We start from the raw sequence: 20660 nt of genomic DNA, 5'->3' as shown, positions 1-20660 counted from the left end.
TATGTTTGGGTAAAATTTATCCATTTTATAAATTAATTGTTTTTACAAAAAAATATACATGTTTATTATAAATAGTCAAGCAATATAGAAAAATAAAAGGAAGAAAGTTAAAAATTAATCCAAATTACCCAGAAATAATCTCTGTCTACATTGAGTGAATATTACCTGTACCATTTCTCTATACATTTACACTGATGGTAAGATTATTAGGCATGATTTTCTAAAATAAGAAAATACTAAACATTTCATACAAAAATATTTCATCATAAGAGCTATTAGTTTCTACAATATTTCTCCAAGTTTAAAGAAAGATAATGAAAACAGTATGATATTAGAGTCATGAAAAGAGTATATGGTTTTAGTTATGTTTCAAGTTTAGGCCTATCAATTGACTTTCTACTATAAATATGAGAAAATTAATCATCTTATACTTATCCTACCTACTTTCTTTCAAATTCCTGACTTATACATATATATATTCTGTGCATTCCTTATAACTCTCTCAGTTCTACAAAATTTAATAAATGAATTATATGTTAACTTCCAGGGCTTTTGCTATAGGTCTTCATATCTGATTTTTTTTCTTTTTAGTATTGATTTATTCTTGGTTGAATAGATAAATGTCAAGCATCTTTTTCAAGTGAGGCTCATGATATATGTTTTCTCTCATGTTTGAGAATGTCTGTACATACTTTTATATTTGACTCAAAGTACAATTTGGCTGGGTATAACATTCTTGGGACTAACTTCAAAAATTGGTAACAAAATTTTGTACTCATATTTTGGCATTAAATATAATAGAGAATTATAAAAACAATGTAATTTTAAAATTATTTTTAATAATTTGAGTTTTCCACAGGGATTCCTATGGGATCCCTTCTTTATCTTTGAAATCCATTAACTTTTCAAAGGTTCAAGACTTTATTTTAAGAATGTTTTGCAATAATACATGGAACTTATGTATCATTTGTTCTGTTATTTTTTAGAGATATAAATTAGACAATGTTTGAATTCCTTTGTCTTCAATATATGCAATCTTATTTCTAATAACTTTTCTTAATATTTATATTATTTTGTGATTTTCTTTTGTTCTCAAACCATATGGCTGTTTTCAGCCATGTTTATTCTACTAGTTGTTTCTTATGTGGTTTTCAGACCTAAAACTGTTTCTGTTTTTCTCTTCTATTACTTTCCTGAGTTCTGCCAGCTTACTTTTTATCTTCTGTTTATCATTCCTTCGTTGGTTCTTATAATTTTTCCTTGAGCTCTCTTTTAAGAAAAAAGCCTGGTGTCTTAAATTTCTTTTAAACAAATAATCTGTTCCAAATTCATGCATTCTTCACCTTGACAAACTTCAGCCATCCCAGGGCAACCATCCATCCTTGCTGCACAATCTCTCACCTTTAAACTTTACCAGGCTAGTGTAGCAGTTGTACTCCATGAGCTCCTGGGGGCGAAAGGATAGTTGTCTCAATGATCACCTTGAAGTACCCATCATTTTGCTTGATGAGATGAGAGAAGCAGGCCCCCTCTTCCACCATGCAGAGTGGGCGTAAGAATGTAAATGTGAAGATTGGAGGGAAAAATGCCACAGATGTCCACGACCTTTTCCCAGAGGCCTTCTTCTCACTCTAATTTCAACCCATGTATTCCTCCGAGGTGAGTGTGGGTGAACAGAAGCAAATTCAGCTTTCAGCCACATCCTTTGCAAATTCTGTATTGGTCTTCTGGCGCCTCACTTTGGGAATATCGGGGGACTTGTTTGTTTGAGGTCTCTGCTAAAACCGAGTCATAAATTTTCCCATTTTGACAGTATGTTACGTTTACTTTTAGAAAAATCTCCATACGTGGAGTCTGAGGAAGTGTCAACTCAGCTTCCTTCCTAATTTTGGTGCAAATTTTATTTTGTTTGGCAAATGTTCATTTTGGTTTGTGGTTTGGTGTTGCAATCTTTTTTTTTTTTTTTCTCAAAAAAAAAAGGGAGTTTAACTATTTTTTCATTCTTTTTGTCGTTTTTGATGGATTTCAAGGCAAGGGGGAATATAAAATACACCATTGTTTATAACCAGAAGCTTATATTTCATGGTGGTTTTATTGCATGTATCCCCTGAGGTATATCAATGGAAGGAAATCCAACTGTTACATTAAGATATGATTTATAATGCTGTTTTGGGAATGAAATTATTCTTGTGTCAGACCATAACACCATGGATGGTTTGCTTAATACTAAGACCCAGTATCCCATATGTCCCATTCTCTACATGTATTCTGTTGGCAGTAGAGAGGGAGAAACAGATTCAAATACTAAACAAAAGCAGAATAATTTAGTGTATAACTTTTTACTCAAGTTATTTCTTAATAATTATTTACAGAACTATTAAAGTAATCTATTAAAGTGTGCTCTTTGTTAAACCCATGACCTCTATTTTTACCTGCGGCCCATGCAACATATATTTTACCTTGCACTTATTCTCCATTAGGATTTAGTAGTTCAAATATTGTACGGCTGGATTAGGTATGTGTCCAAAACTGAGCTCCAGATATTGGTTCTAAACCTCATTCTTTAAGTTGCATAAAACTATAATTTTGGTGTATTTTTTATTTCTCTTTCTCTAATTATACTCATTGATCGTCAGCAATTTCTGTTGGCTCCATCTTCATGAGTTCATTAGTTTCCTAGAGCTGCCAATAACAATGTACCACCACTTGGGTGGTGTAAAACAACAGAAATTTATTTTCTCACGATTGTGGAGGCCAGAAGTCTGAAATCAAGGTGTTGGCCGTGCCATGCTCTCCGAAGGCTCTAAGAAGAATCTGGCCTTGCCTCCTCTTAGCTTCTGGTGATTGCCAGTAACTCTTGGTGCTCTCGGCTTATAAGATGCAACATTCTGTCTGCCTCCATCTTCATATGGCCTCTCCCTGTATGTCTGTCTCCACATGGTCTCTGCCTTCTTGTAAAGGTAACAGTCATTGGTCTTACATCCACCTCAGTCCACTATGGCTTTATTTCAACTTCACTAATCACATCTACAAAGACCCTATTTCTGAATAAAGTCTCATTCTGAGAGTCCAGGGGGAGGCAGAAATTTTTAGGGGACTATTCATCCAGTACAATGAGATTTCTAGGATTTAAATCCTTCCCAGTGCCACTCCCGTGGAAGAGCCTCCTAACTAAGCTCTATGCTTGTAACCCCATCTTTAATATATTCTCAATGCAGCAGTCAGTACAGCACAAAGGATACTTCAGGTGATTTTATTTCTTTGTTCAACCCCCCCGCCCCAGTTTTTTTTAAAGATGCCTCGTGTACACACAGCTGTGCATGATTTGACCTCTGGCTACCTCTCTAACTTCAGCCCTTACTCATTTCCCCTTCATTCAGTCCAGTCCTGACACACCAAGCTCCCTGCTGCTCCTCAAAGATGTCAGGTGTGCTCTTGCTTCATAGCCCTTGCATTTTGTTTGCTGTGCCTTGGATGCTCTTTCCGAGATATCCACAAGTCACTTTCCCTTACTTGCTCCAAATTATTAACTGAGATGACACTATCTCAGCCACTATCCAGAATCATGGCTGTGTCCTGACACTACCAGTCATTTTTCCCTACTTTATTTTTTTTAATACCATCTAATGCATAATATATACCCAATATATATTATAATATATCCTGTATGGCTGGATTTGGTATATGGATGATTTAATCAAATCTTCCCATTAGATAAGACTTCCTGATATCTTATTATTTAGATATATATAGTACTTATTTAACTTATTCATTACCTGTCTACCCCTCTGGCATGTAAACTCCATTAGGGAAGGGATTACTGTGTTTTTGCTCATTATTGTATCATTAATGTCTAGAAGAGTGTCTGGTGCATAGTAGGTGCTGAATGGGTATGTCCAGAATGAATGAATGACCATGTTACATATATAAATCACATCAAGCATATTTTTGGCAACAGAAGAGTGTTTGAAAACTATGCCTTCATCACATTTCATGAAGGGAGAAATAGATACTGGTTTATTTTTAAGATCTCCTCAGAACTGCCAATGAGCTGCCATGCTTGCTCATAGTTACTCCCTCGCTATTCTCTTAACATGAAACTTCCTTTTCAGATTCTGTGGGGGACATGGAAGTGGATTAAGAGGCAAGTCACTACTGCCCACAGTAGTAAATGGGCCTTTTATTTGAAAAGAGGGGAAGCGAATGGAATGAAGGCCTTCTTTCTTTCCTCTGTGATAAGCAATTGCATTTTAAGAAGTGATTCCCATCCACAGGGCAGTTAACTTGGATTTGTCCTCACACTAAGTACAGTCATTCCTAGAATATGTTTTATTTTTAGGTATTGAGAGAACCTATGACAGCAGTAGACACAGCTTGACATTCCTTGACGAGTAAGGAGAAAAAGGTTGCTGGTAGTTACATGTCCTTTACTTCTGGATACCTCGAGGGCAGGGTGAAGGAGGACAAACAAGATCAATTAGATCAGCAGAGGTGAAGTAGCCATTTAATCAAGTACCTAAGCCATGAAGCACACAGTTCTTTTAAGAAACACCATTACCCTTAATAGAGTTCTTTAGAGCATCTTTAATTTTTCTAATGAAGACAGAAAGCACCATTTTTGATAAGTGCTTCTCTTTGCTTGTCTGACTACAGATTATCTATTCTATTCAGTCACCTCGAGAGCTGATGCTCTTCCCCTTTGTTCCTCATAGAATTATATCCAGAGGATATCTGTCCAAATTATTTAATCAAATTTTTCTGGCTCTGGCCAATGTAAGTGCTTAAACATCCACACTTAATACATTTCCCTCTAATGATACTCACTTATCTAAAATTACTCCTTAATTGATAGGATATATGAGCAAAAATACTATTAGACAAAATGTTAAATGAACTCAAACCATTTAGAATGTTTTCATGCCGATTCCTGAATTTACTTAATCTCCAGTGAGCAGTCTAAAAAGATAGAATTTAATATTTACTACAACTAGTCTGAAAAAGTGAAGGAAAAAAAGATTGAAGAGGTGGCAAACAAGGTAAGAAAAATGTTTCTGTCTTTAGTGTCCTAACTGCACAAAATCCTATGATTTTTATTTGGTTCATGAATTTCTCAGTTTTTGTTGAAGGAGAACATACCAACCAATACATTTGGAAATAGTGGTTCTATGTATTTTACACAAGTTGGCTAAATAGTGTTGAAGATATTAATTAAAATCACAATTTATTTAAAGCTGGGTTTATGAGATATAATTTACATCAAATAAATGTTACTCTTTATGGTGTACAGCTTTATGAATGTTGGCATATGTGAATATCATATAAACACCACACAATAAGTATATAGAACATTTCTATCACTCTCAAAATTCCTTGTCTCTATGGAGTCAACCCCTTTTTCTATCCTAGCCCCTGGCAACCACTGATCTTTTTCTTCTGCCTATACTTGCACCTTTTCCAAAGATGTTGTAAAATTGGAATCATACATTAGGGAGCCCTTTGAGTCTGGCTTCTTTCACTTAGCATCATACAGTTAAAGTTCAACCTTTTAGTCTTGAGGAGTATTTTATCCTATGTATATGCAAAGTCTGGTTGTTCATTCACCAAATGGTTATGGACATTTGGTTTTTTTGCAGTTTATAGAGATTATGCATTGAACCAATATAAACAAATGTGTGCAAGTTTTTCGGCATATATATACATTTTTTTTCTTTTCTTTTTTTTTTTTTTTTACCTAGGAGTGGGATCGATGACTTATATGGTAATTGCATGTTTAACTTTATAGGAAACTGCCGAACTGTTTTCTAAAGTGCCTGCGCCTTTTGCATTCCTATCAGCAATAGACAAATATTCTGTTGCTCTGGTACCAGCAATTGGTATTATCATTTAAAATATTTTTTAGCCATTTAATTGGTATGTAGGATATCTTATTATAGTTTTACTTGAATTTTCCTATTGACTAATGATGCTGAGCATATTTCCATGTGACTATGTGGAATCTGTGTATCATATTTTATAAAATGAGTGTTTAAATCTTTTGTCCATTTTTATTGGGCATTTTTTTCTTATTATTAAATGCGGAGTGTTCATTATATATTCCAGATACTTTTGCAGAGGCAGATTGATTTTTACGCAAAATTTGGATCAAGATATGGAAATTGATAACGCCACACATGCACCAAGAGGGTAGGAAAGGGTTCATTACTCACATAATGAGGCTTTCTGGGGACAGCAGGGCAGGCAGGTCTAAAAGCTGATTAGTGAGCATAGAACTGAGACTGGCTTGGAATTTATGTTAAATAGTGGGCTGAGTGAGGGTTCCCATTCCCATGGAGCAGGGCTTGCATAGTTTGATATCTCACCAGTGCTAAAGGAGGTAGACCTGGGCTTTCTGATCCGCTTACTCAAAGTAGATAGAAGTCAGGGGAGCACCATGGTGCTTGAAAGCTGTCAGCAGTCAGATACCAAAAATGGAGTCCAACTATTGTACATGACCATTGTCAGATATGAAAATTGCATTTTTAATATCAAAATAAACAACTCAATAACATTTTATGTAAGTGTATCAAGCACCTAGATTATACCCAACTCTTAAATATACTTCAAAATTTTTTTTAAAAGATTATTATGGAAGAATATTTTAGTTAGGTATTTTCTTAGGGAAATGTCCATTCTAAATGAATGAGGTTCATGTCTTATGAAAAAAAGGACTATGAATACAGGAAATAAAACATGGATAACCATGAGAACTGTAAACTATTTTCCCTATTGTGAAAACAGAACTCTATCCTACTCACTGACCACTCAGTGGAATCACAACACAGACCAGTGGTTTGTTAAAGTGCCCTGGGTGAGTGGCTTTGTCTCAGGTCCTGCATTTTAGTAAAGATCTGAGGTCTGACTGGTTGAATGGCTGGCTGTAAAGCAGTAGGTCACATGAGAAGAATTCCTGCAGGGTGATTATAATTTAATTGCAAAGTATTATGCAGATTTTCATCACTGGTTAAAAATGAATTGAACACCTACTGTGTGCCAGGCACTTGCTAGGATCTGCAGATTAAAAGTTAAGTAAAATACAGTTGTAGCTGTCAAGCTATCTAATGTTTATTGAAAATGAAATACTTGAATTACATCATTGTTGAAATGGCTTGAGATTGATTTTGAAAAGCATATAAATAAAAGAGTAGACTGGCAAATCATCCTTACAACTTCAATACAAACTGAACCATTTTTATCAGTAAATGCAATGAAATAGTTTTGGACTCCATTCTCTGAAATATGCAAGCCGACATGGCATTTGGGAATCTCATTTTCAATAGACATCACTAACCAATCTAATGAAGCATGTTCTATATACTGATGAAATTCAATCTTTGAAACAGACAAAATGTGTTTTTACATCTCACTACATTGCTACATTATAAAAGTAATATTCTTGCCAAATGTTTTCTCATATTGGGCCTAAGTTTCTTTCTCTTTTCCTAGGTGATGTGAAGGTAGCCATTTTATGATCAACACACGGGGAACACATAGGCAAGAAGAAGAGAGGGAAGTAGTGGCTAATTATTTATTCATTTGTAGTCATGGTTGGATCGAGACTCACAGGTGCCCCAAGCAAATTAATCATTAGAAACACCAAGCATGCTAATAACATGGCATCCTTCCAACTGTGTTTAACCTTTTTCAATATTTATTTTTAGAAAGGGGGAGTAGAGAAGTAGAACTACTGTGACTGTAATTAGCTTCTCTCTGCTTTACATCAGTGGTTTTCTAAGTGTGGTCCCCAGGTTACCAGCATCAGCCTCACCTGAGAACTTGTAAGTACTTCCGATTCCCAGGGCTCACTCCAGACCAGCTGAGTTGGAAACTCTGTGACACCCAGCAATGTGTTTTAATATGCCTTCTAAGAGGCTTCTGATATATGCCGAAGTTTGGGAATGGCTACTATGAAGAGATTGAGCTCTGGCCACAAACTCACATTCTTATTCAGAAAAACCAGTCTTATAATTTACCTATCTACACATATTAGAGTTAGCCATGTAGCAGCCACCTATTGTTACTCAAGCATGTGCTTTGATGGGACATCGAGAACCCCTGCCCTTGCTTCTCTTCCTACTACACCATTCTATCTGAACACATACTGATAATTATCATTGAGAAGAGTTTTGTTAAATACAAAAATGTTCTATTTTGTTACATTTCAGTGACATTTTAATGCCCTGATGTATTGGTATTTTTAAAAATTTAATTTTATTGTTTAAAGTATTAAAAGTAGTAGTACATATGTCTCCTTTTTTTCCCCATTGACCTTCCCCCGGCTTCCCCTACCCCCCTAGCACATGCCCTTACCCTCCCACCCCCCGCCCCAGGGTCTTGTGTCCATTGGTTATGCTTATAGGCATGCATACAAGTCCTTCGGTTGATCTCTTCCCCTTCCCTCCCCAACACTCCCCAGCCTTCCTGCTGTAGTTTGATAGTCTGTTCGTGCTTCTTTGCCTCTGAATCTATTTTTGTTTATCAGTTAATAATGTTCTTTATGTTCCACAAATGAGTGAGATCATGTGGTGTTTATCTTTCTCTGACTGGCTTATTTCACTTAGCATAGTGCTCTCCAGTTCCATCCTTGCTGTTCCAAATGGTAAGAATTCTTTTTTTATGGCAGCATAGTATTCCATTGTGTAGATGTACCACAGTTTTCTAATCCACTCATCTGCTGATGGGCATTTAGGCTGTTTCCAAATCTTAGCTATGGTGAATTGTGCTGCTATGAACATAGGGGTGCATATATCTTTTCTGATTGGTGTTTCTGATTTCTTGGGATATATTCCTATAAGTGGGATCACTGGGTCAAATGGGAATTCCATTTTTAATTTTTTGAGGAAACACCATACAGTTCTCCACAGTGGCTGCATTCCCACCAGCAGTGATGGAGGGTTCCTTTTTCTCCACACCCTCACCAGCACTTGTTGTTTGTTGATTTGTTGATGATAGCCATTTTGACAGGTATGAGATGGTACCTCATTGTTGTTTTGATTTTTATCTCTCATATAATTAGTGACTTTGAGCATGTTTTCATATGTCTCTTGGCTTTCTGAATGTCCTCTTTTTAAAAGTGTCTATTTAGATCCTTTCCCATTTTTTTATTGGATTGTTTATCTTCCTTTTGTTAAGTTGTATGAGTTCCCTATAAATGTTGGAGATTAAAACCTTATTGGAGATAACATGGGCATATACGTTCTCCTATGCAGTGGGCTTTTTTGATGTTTTATTGATGGTTTCTTTTGCTGTTCAGAAGCTTTTCATTTTGATGTAGTCCCATTTGTTTATTTTCTCCTTAGTTTCCATTATCCTAGGAGCTGTATCAGTATCGGTAAAGATATTGCTACGACAAATGTCTGCTATTTTGGTGCATATGGCTCCTTCTAAGATTTTTATGGTTTCCCATCTTACGCTTAAGTTCTTTATCCATTTTGAGTTTGTTTTTGTGTATGGTGTAAGTTGGAGGTCTACTTTCTTTCTTTCTTTTTTTTTTTTGCAAGTATCTGTCCAATTTTCCCAACACCATTTATTAAAGAGACTATCTTGACTCCATTGTATGCTCTTGCCTCCTTTATCAAGTATTAATTGAACATAATGGCTTGTGTCAATTTCTGGGTTCTCTGTTCTGTTCCACTGGTCTGTATGTCTGTTCCTATGCCAGTACCAGGCAGTTTTGAGATCAGTGGCTTTGTACTATAGCTTAAAATCTGGTATTGTGATCCCTCCAACATTGTTCTTCTTTCTCAAGATTGCTGCAACTATTCTGGGTCTTTTTTTTATTCCAGATAAATTTTTGGAGAGTTTGTTCTTGGTCTTTGAAGTATGCCATTGGTATTTTAATGGGGATTGCATTGAATTTATAGATTGCTTTGGGTAGTATGGACATTTTAATGATGTTGATTCTATCAATCCATGAACATGGTATATTCTTCTATTTGTTCATGTCTTCTTCTATCTTTTTTTTCAGCATCCTGAAATTTTCTGAGTACAGGTCCTTTATCTCCTTGGTTAAATTTATTCCTAAGTATCTTAATTTTTTTTTGCAATGGTAAATGAGATTGCTTATTTTGTTTCTCTTTCTGTGAGTTCATTATTGATATATAGAAAAGCCATAGGCTTCTGGGTGTTAATTTTGTATCCTGCTATATTGCCGAATTCATTTATTAAGTCTAATCCTTTTTTGATGGAGTCTTTGGGGTTTTCTAGATACAATATCATGTCATCTGCAAATAAGGACACTTTTTCTTTTCCAATTTGGATGCCTTTTATTTCTTCTTCTTGTCTGATCGCAATGGCTAGTACTTCCAGTACTATGTTGAATAGGAGTGGTGAAAGTGGGCATCGCTGTTTTGTTCCTGTTCTTAGGGGAAATGGTTTTAGTTTTGGCCCACTGAATATTTCGTTGGCTGTGGGTTTGTCATATATGGCTTTTATTATGTTGAGGTATGATCCTTCTATTCCCACCTTGCTGAGAGTTTTTATCAAAAAAGTGTGTAAGATTTTGTCAAATGCTTTTTCTGCATCAAAGGATATGATTATATGGTTTTTATCTCTCAGTACTCTCAGTATGTTTATGTGATGCATCATGTTTATTGATTTGTGGATATTGTACCATCCTTGCATCCCTGGAATAAATCACACTTGGTCATGGTGTATGATCTTTCTAATATAATGCTGGATTCAATTTGCTAGAATTTTGTTGAGAATTTTAGTGTCTATGTTCATGAGGGATATTGGCCTATAATTCTCTTTCTTTGGATTGTCTTTATCTGGTTTTGGGATTAGACTAATGCTGGCTTTGTAGAAAGAGCTTGGAAGTGTTCCTTCCTCTTGAATTTTTTTGAATAGTCTGAGGAAGATAGGTTTTATTTCTTCTTTGAATGTTTGATAAAACTCAGCTGTGAAGCTGTCTGGGCCAAGCTTTTGTTTGTTGGAAGTTTTTTGATGAAAATTTTTCATATTTCTGTGGGATCTGTTGTTATTTTGCCTCTTTTGTTTCTGATTTTTTTTATTTGGGTCCTCTCTCTTTGCTCCTTGGTGAGCCTGGCCAGAGGTTCATCAATCTTGTTTATCCTTTCAAAGAACAGCTCTTGGTTTCATTGATCTTTTGTATTGTTTTTTTTGGTCTCTATGTCATTTATTTCTGCTCTGATCTGTATTATTTCCTTCGTTCTGCTCACTGTCAGCTTTTCTTGTTGCTCTCTTTCAATTCTTCAAGTTGCAGATTTAGATGGTTTATTACCAGTTTTTCTTGTCTTTTGAGGTAGGCCTGTAATGCTATGACCTTCCCTCTCAGGACTGCTTTCACTGTGTCCCATAGGTTTTGTATTGTTGTATTTCCATTGTTTTTTGTTTCCAGGATGCTTTATTTTTTTTTTTATCTCTTTGGTAACCCACTCATTGTTTAATAGTATGCTATGCAGCCTCCAAGTGTTTGAATTTTTGTGATTGTTTTTATTGTAGTTTACCTCTAATTTTATGCCATTGTGGTCTGAGAAAATGCTTGATATGACTTCAATCTTTGTGAATTTGGAGAGACTTTGCCTATGTCCCAATATGTGGTCTATCTTTGAAAATGTCCCATGTACACTTGAGAAGAATGTATATTCTGTAGTTTTGGGGTGGAATGTTCTAAAGATGTCAATTAAGTCCATCTGATCTAGTGAGTAGTTTAGGATTGCTGCTTCTTTGCTAATTGCTAATTTTTTGGCTAGAGGATATATCGAGTGCTGTTAATAAGGTATCAATGTCTCCTACTATGATTGTATTGCTATCAGTCTCTCCTCTGATATCTTCCAGAAGTTTGTTGTTGTTTTTTTTATGTATTTGGGTGCTCCTGCATTGGGTGCATATTGTATTGGTATCTAACCCTTCTAAGTTTTTGTGGTTCTGTGTGACCAAAGGGCAACTCGATAGGGCTATTAAAAAATCTCTTCGAGTGGTGTGGAGGGTAGGAAAAACGCTTTTCTATCAATACAACTGTTGGTCTGCTTATATATATTTCTCCCCTAAGAGTAATTATAATTGTGCTTATGCGGTGGAATTACTGCTGTTGGCTCTAAGGAGAAAATCAGATACTTGACTTAGAGAGAAAATATGATTAAAAGGTGAAGTTTCTTATAGGTAATACATTTTCATTTTAATTTATTCCAAAAAAATATGTTGTGCTAACAGATTACATAATTTATACATCTCAAGAAAGGAGAAAGAAGAACAAGAGGTAGGATGGAAAATAAATATATCTATATCTATACCCATATATATTATATTATTATTTTATGTTAATTTCACACAGAGAAACTTCAAAATAAGGGAAGTAATCAGGGATAAAGAGGGGATTACATAATGGTAAAAGGGTCAATTCTTCAAGAACACATAACAATCCTATACCAAATATACCTAGCAACATGTGGTCAAAGTATGTGAGGCAAAAAAATAATTGAATTACAAAGAGAAATAGATAAATCAACTATTATAGTTGCAGACTTCTACAACCCTTTATCAGAAATGGACAGATCCAGGAGGCAGAAAATTAGTAAGGACATAGTTAAAGTCATAATGCCATCTATCAACTGGATATAATTGACAGCTATAGACTGCTTCATCCAACAATGGCAGAATACATATTCTTCTCAAGCTCACATGAAGCATTCACCAAGACAGACCACATTCTGGGCCATAAAACACAGCTTAACAAAGTTAAAGAATACAAATAATTCTCAAGAGAAATTTTAAAATATTTGGAACTAAATAAAAATGAAAACACAACATATAAGAATTTGTGATATACAGTGGAAGCATTGCTAAGAGGGAAATTTATACTTTTGTATACAGTCACTTTGGAAGACAGTTTGGTGCTCTCTTATAAAATTAAAGAGACTCATATCATATGATCTCGAAATCATGCTCCTTGGTATTTATCCAAAGGAGTTGAAAATTCATGTCCACACAAAAATGCACGTAAGTGTTCACAGCATTTTTAAAAAATAATTGTCAAAAATTGGAAGCAACCAAGATGTCCTTTAGTAGTTAGTAGATAAACTGTGACACATCCAGACAATGGAATATTACTCAGTACTAAAAAGAAATGAGCTACAAAGCCGTGAAAAGACATGGAGGAACATTCATGAATGTTTCTAAGTACAAGAAGGCAATCTGGAAAGGAAGCATGCCGTATGATTTCAACTAAGTGACATTCTGGAAAGGCAAAGCTATGGCAACAATAAAAAAACAAAATATAAATAAAAAACAAACAAACAAACAAAAAACAATCACTGGTTGCCAAGGATTGAGAGCAGGGGTGATAAATAGGTGACATATAGAAGATTTATAGGGCAGAGAGAATAAACTATATGATACCATAATAATGGATACATGTCATAATAGCTTGTCCAAACCCACAGAATTTACAACACGGAGTGAACTGTAATGTAAACTATAAACTTTGGGTGGTTATGATGTGTCAATGTAGGTTCATCAGTTATAAAAAAATTATCACTCTGTTGGGGGATGTGGATAATGATGACGGCTATGCATATGCAGGAGCAAAGGGTATATGGGAAACGTGTTTACCTTCCTCAAATTTGTTGCAAACCTAAAACAAATAAATTCTTAATTTAAAAAAATGTGAAGAAAATTTATATGAGCTATATAATTTGCTTCTATTTTACAGATAAGAAAACTGAAGTATGCAATACATCAATTTTTGCAATGTTTTATGTTTAATAAATGGATTGGTAGGATCAACACATCTCTGACTCCATACCTCATGTCCTCAATTTTGACTTGATTTTCACAAGTGTTAAGTCAAAAGGGAATTTTAGGCAGAGTGATGGGTGAAGTATGAGACTATAATATGTTGGGATCATCTTGTAGGGAGATTTGAATTTTTTGTCAGTAGTCTGCAGACCAAATTATGACAATGTAGAGAGGATGATGAGTTGAGAGGAAGTTAGGGGATATTTTGGAGATAAAATTGGCCTGGCTCATTGATCAATTGGTATGATCTGGGAGGAGTGTCTCATATAAACAACTTAGTCTGATGGCGTCACCCAAGCTAAGGAACAAAGGGCAAATAAGTCTGGAAGAAAAAAGAGCTGATGTGATTACTTTAAATATATCAAGTTGTAGGTGCCTGTGAACATATCCAGGTAGAGATGCTCAATTGGAAATACTAGTATCGTGTGTGGCTCAGAAACCAGATGAAATGAGGAGGTATGAATTTGAGAGTCACCAGAAGACCAGTTTTAAAAAGTGTAGTTCTCTGCAGCATTGGAAATGATGCCACCACCTGGAGGTGGAGGTGGAGGTGGAGGTGGAGGGTAGAGAATACAGAACAAACAGAGAAAAGAACCATGTGGAAACTGACCAAATGGAATAGATAAAGAGAAACCCAGTGGAAAAGACTATGAAATAGTGGACAGACAGAAAGAAAGAAAATGCAGGCAGCAAAATAGGAAGTCAAGTGAAAGGAAAATTTTCAGAAGGAAATGGCAGTCCCCACCATAACTGTGGCAGTGCTGGTCCATGGAAGCTTATATGAGTAGGTGCTTATGCAGATACTGAAGACCAGGCATTCCCCTGTAATTAAAGAACTAGTCCCTGTAAAATATCTTGAAGTCCTCACTCTGTCTCTATGGTTACTCTTCAATGGCAGGGTCAGACAAAGTTATAATGTAGAACTTTAAAATAACAATTATTAGCATATTAGTCCTACTCTAGTTAATAGATAACTGCACTAACTTAAAACAGTTTGGTTACGAAAAGCCTAAATTATGCAACCTTTTAACACTCAATTCTGGTATGTAGTACAGTAACAAAAATCCATGGCTCATAAAGGATAACGAAAGTGAGACTTGCTAAAGCTGCCTTGGTGGGCAAGACAGCAGGCAACCGCTGTGTTTTGCAACAGACGGCTACTAAAAGATAGAATTTTTAGATGTCGATTAACTAGCCTCTTTGCAATCTTGTTTACGGTTTTTCTACACTTAGGAAATCCTTTTCCAAGGATAATTCAAACATTTTAGCCTCATTTGAAAAACTACAATTTTTATTATTTAGCCCAATTTGATGAGGTTTTATTACTTGTAAAATTTTCTACTCCATTTTCTGTGTGACCCTCCCTCCTGCTTCTCCTTTTCCCCCTTTCCCCTCCTCCCAAATTCTTTCTTGCCACTCTCCCAGATTTTGACAGACCATCTCTTCAATTCTGATGGCAACATTTCCCATTAAATAACTACACACTCCCACAGTGCCCCTCACGTGTCTGGGAGATTGGCAGATTCTTGTTTAGAGGAGTGGAAACAGCTGAAAGTGACATTTAAGGATTCAAAAACAACTTGGTTGGGAAATAAATCTTTGGCTGGGGGAAAAATGACTCGCTTTGCCAGGCAATAGCCTTATAATTTATCATTTATTGGAAAAGAAGACGGCATTTTGAGAATAACATCAGACTAAAACTGATTACAGATATTAAGCAATGTCTCTATGAGCTATTACTCATCGTGTATGTGCAAGCTGAATGCCTCTGGAAGGGGGTGCTGATGAGTCACTGAGTATGTTATATTGCACTGTCGTAATTGTTAGTGCCATAAACAATGGCATATGACGGGTTAGAGCAGATTAAAGAGAATGAAGTGTTTTGTACAGTCTACTCTAGAAAGAAACAAGACATTATTTCATTGTGACGTTAACTATTGATTTGGGTTTTTGTTTGTTTGTAGTTCCTAATGGTTATGATCACTTCAGAGAAGTATTCATGGCTTATTCATTTCAAAAGTCACCATAAGTGATAGCTTAAGCTGCTCCAACTCTTTGATATTGCCTCTGAAACAAATAGATGGGTTTTGTTTCAGTGTTAGAAAAAGAGAAGAAATTTAAGAGAGCTTATCCAAGTGCTATGTACCCAAGACCACAAAAACCTTAGACACTGGATAAAAATTATAATGACCAAGAGGAATGGGGCAACTCCTAGCAGTGAACCCACAGAGCACTTCCCTATATCTTTTTGGGCATTTGTCACGTTTTATGTTATATTTACGTCAGATAATGTTTTAGTTACTATACTATACTAGAAATCTCAAAACAGAGATTGTAGCTTACACATTTTTTGATATCTCATTAGAATCTAGCTCAGTAACTTATTATATGCTGCACAAAAATATTCATTTATTGTTAAATGAATAACATTAGTCACTATATTTATTGCAACATGTCTCCATTTCCTCAATCCTCTAAAAACACAAAACCTAGATTACACAATGTTGCATTATTGTGGACTGAAAGTTTTTAGAATGGATACATGAAATTGTTTATATTTTTCCCACCAGTCTAGTTTTTACTTAAAGCAACACTGGTAATATGTATACATCACTTGGAAAGAGTTTTACTTTTGATGAAGAAAGTATACCTTTTAATGTATAGTGAAAACATTTTAAGATCATGCCTTTCAGGGACTCAGAACTTGCTGTTCAGAATATAAGGCAATACTAATTAGGACCCACAATTCCCTCTGGGCAGCTCATTAAACATGGGTATTTCCTAAGGAAAAAAGAGTCTGTTAGTATAAACCTTGCAAATGCAAATAGACAATGGCTTACAAAAGTCACATGAGCTCATTCTGTTAGATGAACCTTTCTGCAAATAGCAGGGCTAGCTCTTGAAGGACACTATGGATTAGACAAAGACATTTGAACATCCTCCACCCTCTTTTTTTCTGGATATCCTCCCACAGACTATGTTTATATCTGAAAGAAAAAAACAATAAAAAATAAATGATAAGTAAGTATCCAGAAGTTGCATTAAAAAAGTAAAGCCATACAATAGAGAATACAATTTATTAAAAAATTTAAAGCAAAACTGATAAAAAGAAAACAGTGAAGTAAAAACAGGAAAGATTAAAATAATAGATATTTTCTGGTAGGACTGATCTAGAAAAATCAGAGACATCACAAATGAAAAGTATAACTATGCTGATATGTCAAAGGAATGACCCTTCAATGCTGAAATTTCAAGAATTAGTGAGAGACTACTTGGATCATATGGGGAAGATTTCTTTTTGGTTAGAAATTCTTGCTCCATGTCTCACTTCATAGCCAAGAATAATTACTATTCATAAGCCAAATGTCATTATATTAAAATGACTAAAGCTGAGGAGTATGTAAGATTAACTCTCAAAAAATGTTTATAAATGACAAGTTGGATCTTAATAAAGAATCAGCAAATATGAAACACTAGCCTAGCAGCCATTTCTACACAGGGGTCTCTCACGTAAACTGCACTTCAGGGAGAGGCCTGCACTGAACTGCCTGCCTGCACTGTGTTTCTGCCATCTGAGCCAACCCTTGTGAAGGAGTCCCTAGACTCCTATTTCAACCAATAGAACTGAGGCTTTCCCCATCCAATCAGAGCTGCACAGCCTTGCCTAGCCAGAGCAGCTCTATTCTGACCAATCAGGACAGTTCCTTTTGGACTAATCAAACTTCAAGGATAAGGAGTCCTCATTTGCATGAGGGCAGACCAATCAGGGAACAGAGGCGGGGACTTCTGTCCATATAAACCAGCTTCCTTCTGGCTCTGAGAGTGCACTTTCCCTTTCTACTGAAGACTGTTTCCCTGGCTGAGCTAAAACACCAAAGTGTCTTGCCAAAGAAGAGTGGGGCAGACTGGCCAGAGCACAATGGAGCAGACCAGCATAACGCAAAGGAAACCAGCAAAAAAGCGGAGCCAGAGTAGACCATCCAGGAGCAGAGCACAGTTGTCTAGTGGGAGACAGACCTGGCCCCAGGGAAACCTGGTCCCTGGGCTGCCTCACAGCTGTGCTCTATGACAATTGAGCTGTTTTGCACTGAAGAAAGCTTCCTTGTTCACTGCATCCCAAATTGGGGGTTTCTGTTGGCATTAAATTGACACCAACTAACTACCATTGGTTGATACATCTAAGCAATTCTAATATCAGCAAAGAGTCAATATTCAATTATGATTAAAACATCACACGATAGGTGGTCAATAACTCAATGGGATTGGATCACTAAAAATAGCACTATTCTGAGATATGGAAAGTGACAAAATCTTAGAGAAGGAACAGTGACTAAAGATGCTTTACTACACATCACACCGATACTGTCTCTGATGTCAGGGCCTTCTTAGGACACTTCCAATGACTGGTGGAAGCGACCTTTGTTGAGCGGTCACTTCTCCCAGGGACACCACCGGGTGCTGTAAATACAAAGCTAATAATATAAAATGTAAACCACCATCCTCTACCCCCAAAAAAGGATATAGTCTAGTGGTATAGATAGACAAGTAAATCCCAATGCAATTACAATATGATGTGGTAAGAGTTAGAATTTGTTATAGAAATACATGGCAGGATATCGAAGCAAGGCTTGGGTCTGAAAGGTTTTGCAGAGAAAGTAACATTTGAGTAGGTTTCTAAAAAAATAAAAATTGCAGTTTATTTTTAAGTTTCAAACTTTAAAATCTCTGGATTGGTTTTGGGAATAGGTATGAGAATTTATGAAAGGAACATATGACCTCTAAGAATCCAGAATTTAAGTAGAGTTTTGATGGAAAGGAAGGAGATAGCTAAATGACAAGGTTGGGAAGGGGTGGTCTGAGGAGAGGGTGCAATGTGTGCAGACCTTGGAGAGTTTGTTTTTGAAGCAGCTGTCATGTTCCTTGTAAGCCTCCTGTTTCCAAGCTCTGAATGCCCTGCTCCTTCCATGAGGAGGCTTGCAACAACAAGAATGTATTTTTTCGCAGTTCTGGAAGCCAAGCATCTGAAGTCAAGGCAGCAAAAGGGGCCACACCACACTCTCTCCAGAGGTTCTAGAGGAGAGAATTGTCCCCTGCCTCTTCCAGCTTCTGGTGACTGTGGGAGTTTCTTGGCTTCCATCTTCAGGTAGCCATCTCCTCTTTTCTGTGTGTCTATACTCTGTGTGCCTCTTATAAGGAAACCTGTAAGTTTGGGTTTAGGGACTACTAGGATATTCCAAGATGATCTGCTCATCTCTAGATCCTTCCTCAATTACATCTACAAAGACTTTTCCCAAATGAGGTCACTTTTACAGGTTCAAGGGATTAAAATGTGGACATAACTTTTCTGGAGCCACCATTCAACCCACTACACTTGGCAACTATAGGTCTGATTTCCAAGTAGCATTCACTGTCTACCAGCCTTGCTGTGTAGAAGCGCTCAATAATGCTGAGTATCTTTTTATAAGCTTACAATTTAAGCCACATTTGTCTCTCATCTTCCCAGTATCTTCCTACTGTTATTTACATGTTTATTTTTGGTTACAAATTTATCAATATAATTTGATTCTAAATTCCCTGAGAAAGTGATAAGTTTTGGGGAACATAAGTTCTATTAACACTTTAAAACAGTTTTTTTAGATTTATGGTATTCCATATAATTACTCCTAAAAGCATTGACACTAGAGCTTACAAACACAGTTACAGGTACTTTTGCTGTAGCATCTTTGCCATAGACATCTTTGCTACAAACCTGTTTGCCACAAACATTTTTACCACATCACTAATTGGCCATAAGGAAATTTTACTGTAAAAAATGATAAAATAACTGGGTGACAGTTATTTTTTGTTTGTTTGTTTATTTTTCCACTGAAAAATCAATCAATTGCCTTCAGCAGACTTGATGTATTTAAACTAGTTGTCAGTTTGGTTTCATTTTTCCATTGGCAAGTTCTCCCAGTTGCTCCCATTTTTATATTGCATATAAATCTTAGCTAGCCCTCATGATAATCTACACAGTGACTAGATGCAGTGGTGGGATTAAAATAGCATTTCATTCAGGCGATGGTGATCTGCCTCAAGAGTTGGATACTTATTTTGAACGCACTACGTTGGGAGGGGAAACATAGGCCAAGTGATCTCTCTGAGGGAGCAGTTAGTTGAAGCCACATTTCCCATAGAATGAAGACAAGCACTGAGGTGCAATCCATAAAATAAAATCAGTTATTTGAACATTATTGCCATAAAAAATACTTGAATACATTTTATTTCACAATAAAGTATTTTTAACTGTGCTTTATCCTTTGTAATGTCCTTCTTTCATTTTTCATCTTTTATATTCTTTACAGCAAAATTGCCTTACACTAATTAGTTAGGTGGCAAAATATTTGTGGCAATGATGTCTCTGGCAAAGATGCTTATGGTGAAAATACCAGACACGGACAACTGCATAGTGAAGCAATTTCCTTTTGAAGCATCAATATATTGTTTCTGAATTCTTTGAGAAATCATGCTATTTTGATGAAACAATTCAATTATGAAGGCTGTCACTAAGAATGAAGAATTTTCTCCATTTTTTTTTAATTAGGAAATGAGTGCATTTGAAAATGATATTTTACTTTCCATGTGGGAGCACTGTCTCTTGTTATGTAGAAATGTGTGGGGGGTTTTCAGCAAAGAGACTGCTATAACAAATTTTTAGAAACCAGGCTCGTATTTTGTTTCAACTTCAATGTTAAAATCTTGTGTAGGAAAATATTAGTGTCATGGGTTATCTATAGAACAGTGAAAATGAAAGACTAAGTGTGTATTCTGTAAGACATGACCTTCATTGTTTTTAAAGTATATATTTTTCTTGTTTAGAAGCAAAA

The sequence above is a fragment of the Myotis daubentonii genome, chromosome 2 (assembly GCF_963259705.1).
Source record: "Myotis daubentonii chromosome 2, mMyoDau2.1, whole genome shotgun sequence".
Taxonomy (NCBI): domain Eukaryota; kingdom Metazoa; phylum Chordata; class Mammalia; order Chiroptera; family Vespertilionidae; genus Myotis; species Myotis daubentonii.
This window is presented reverse-complemented; position numbering follows the sequence as displayed.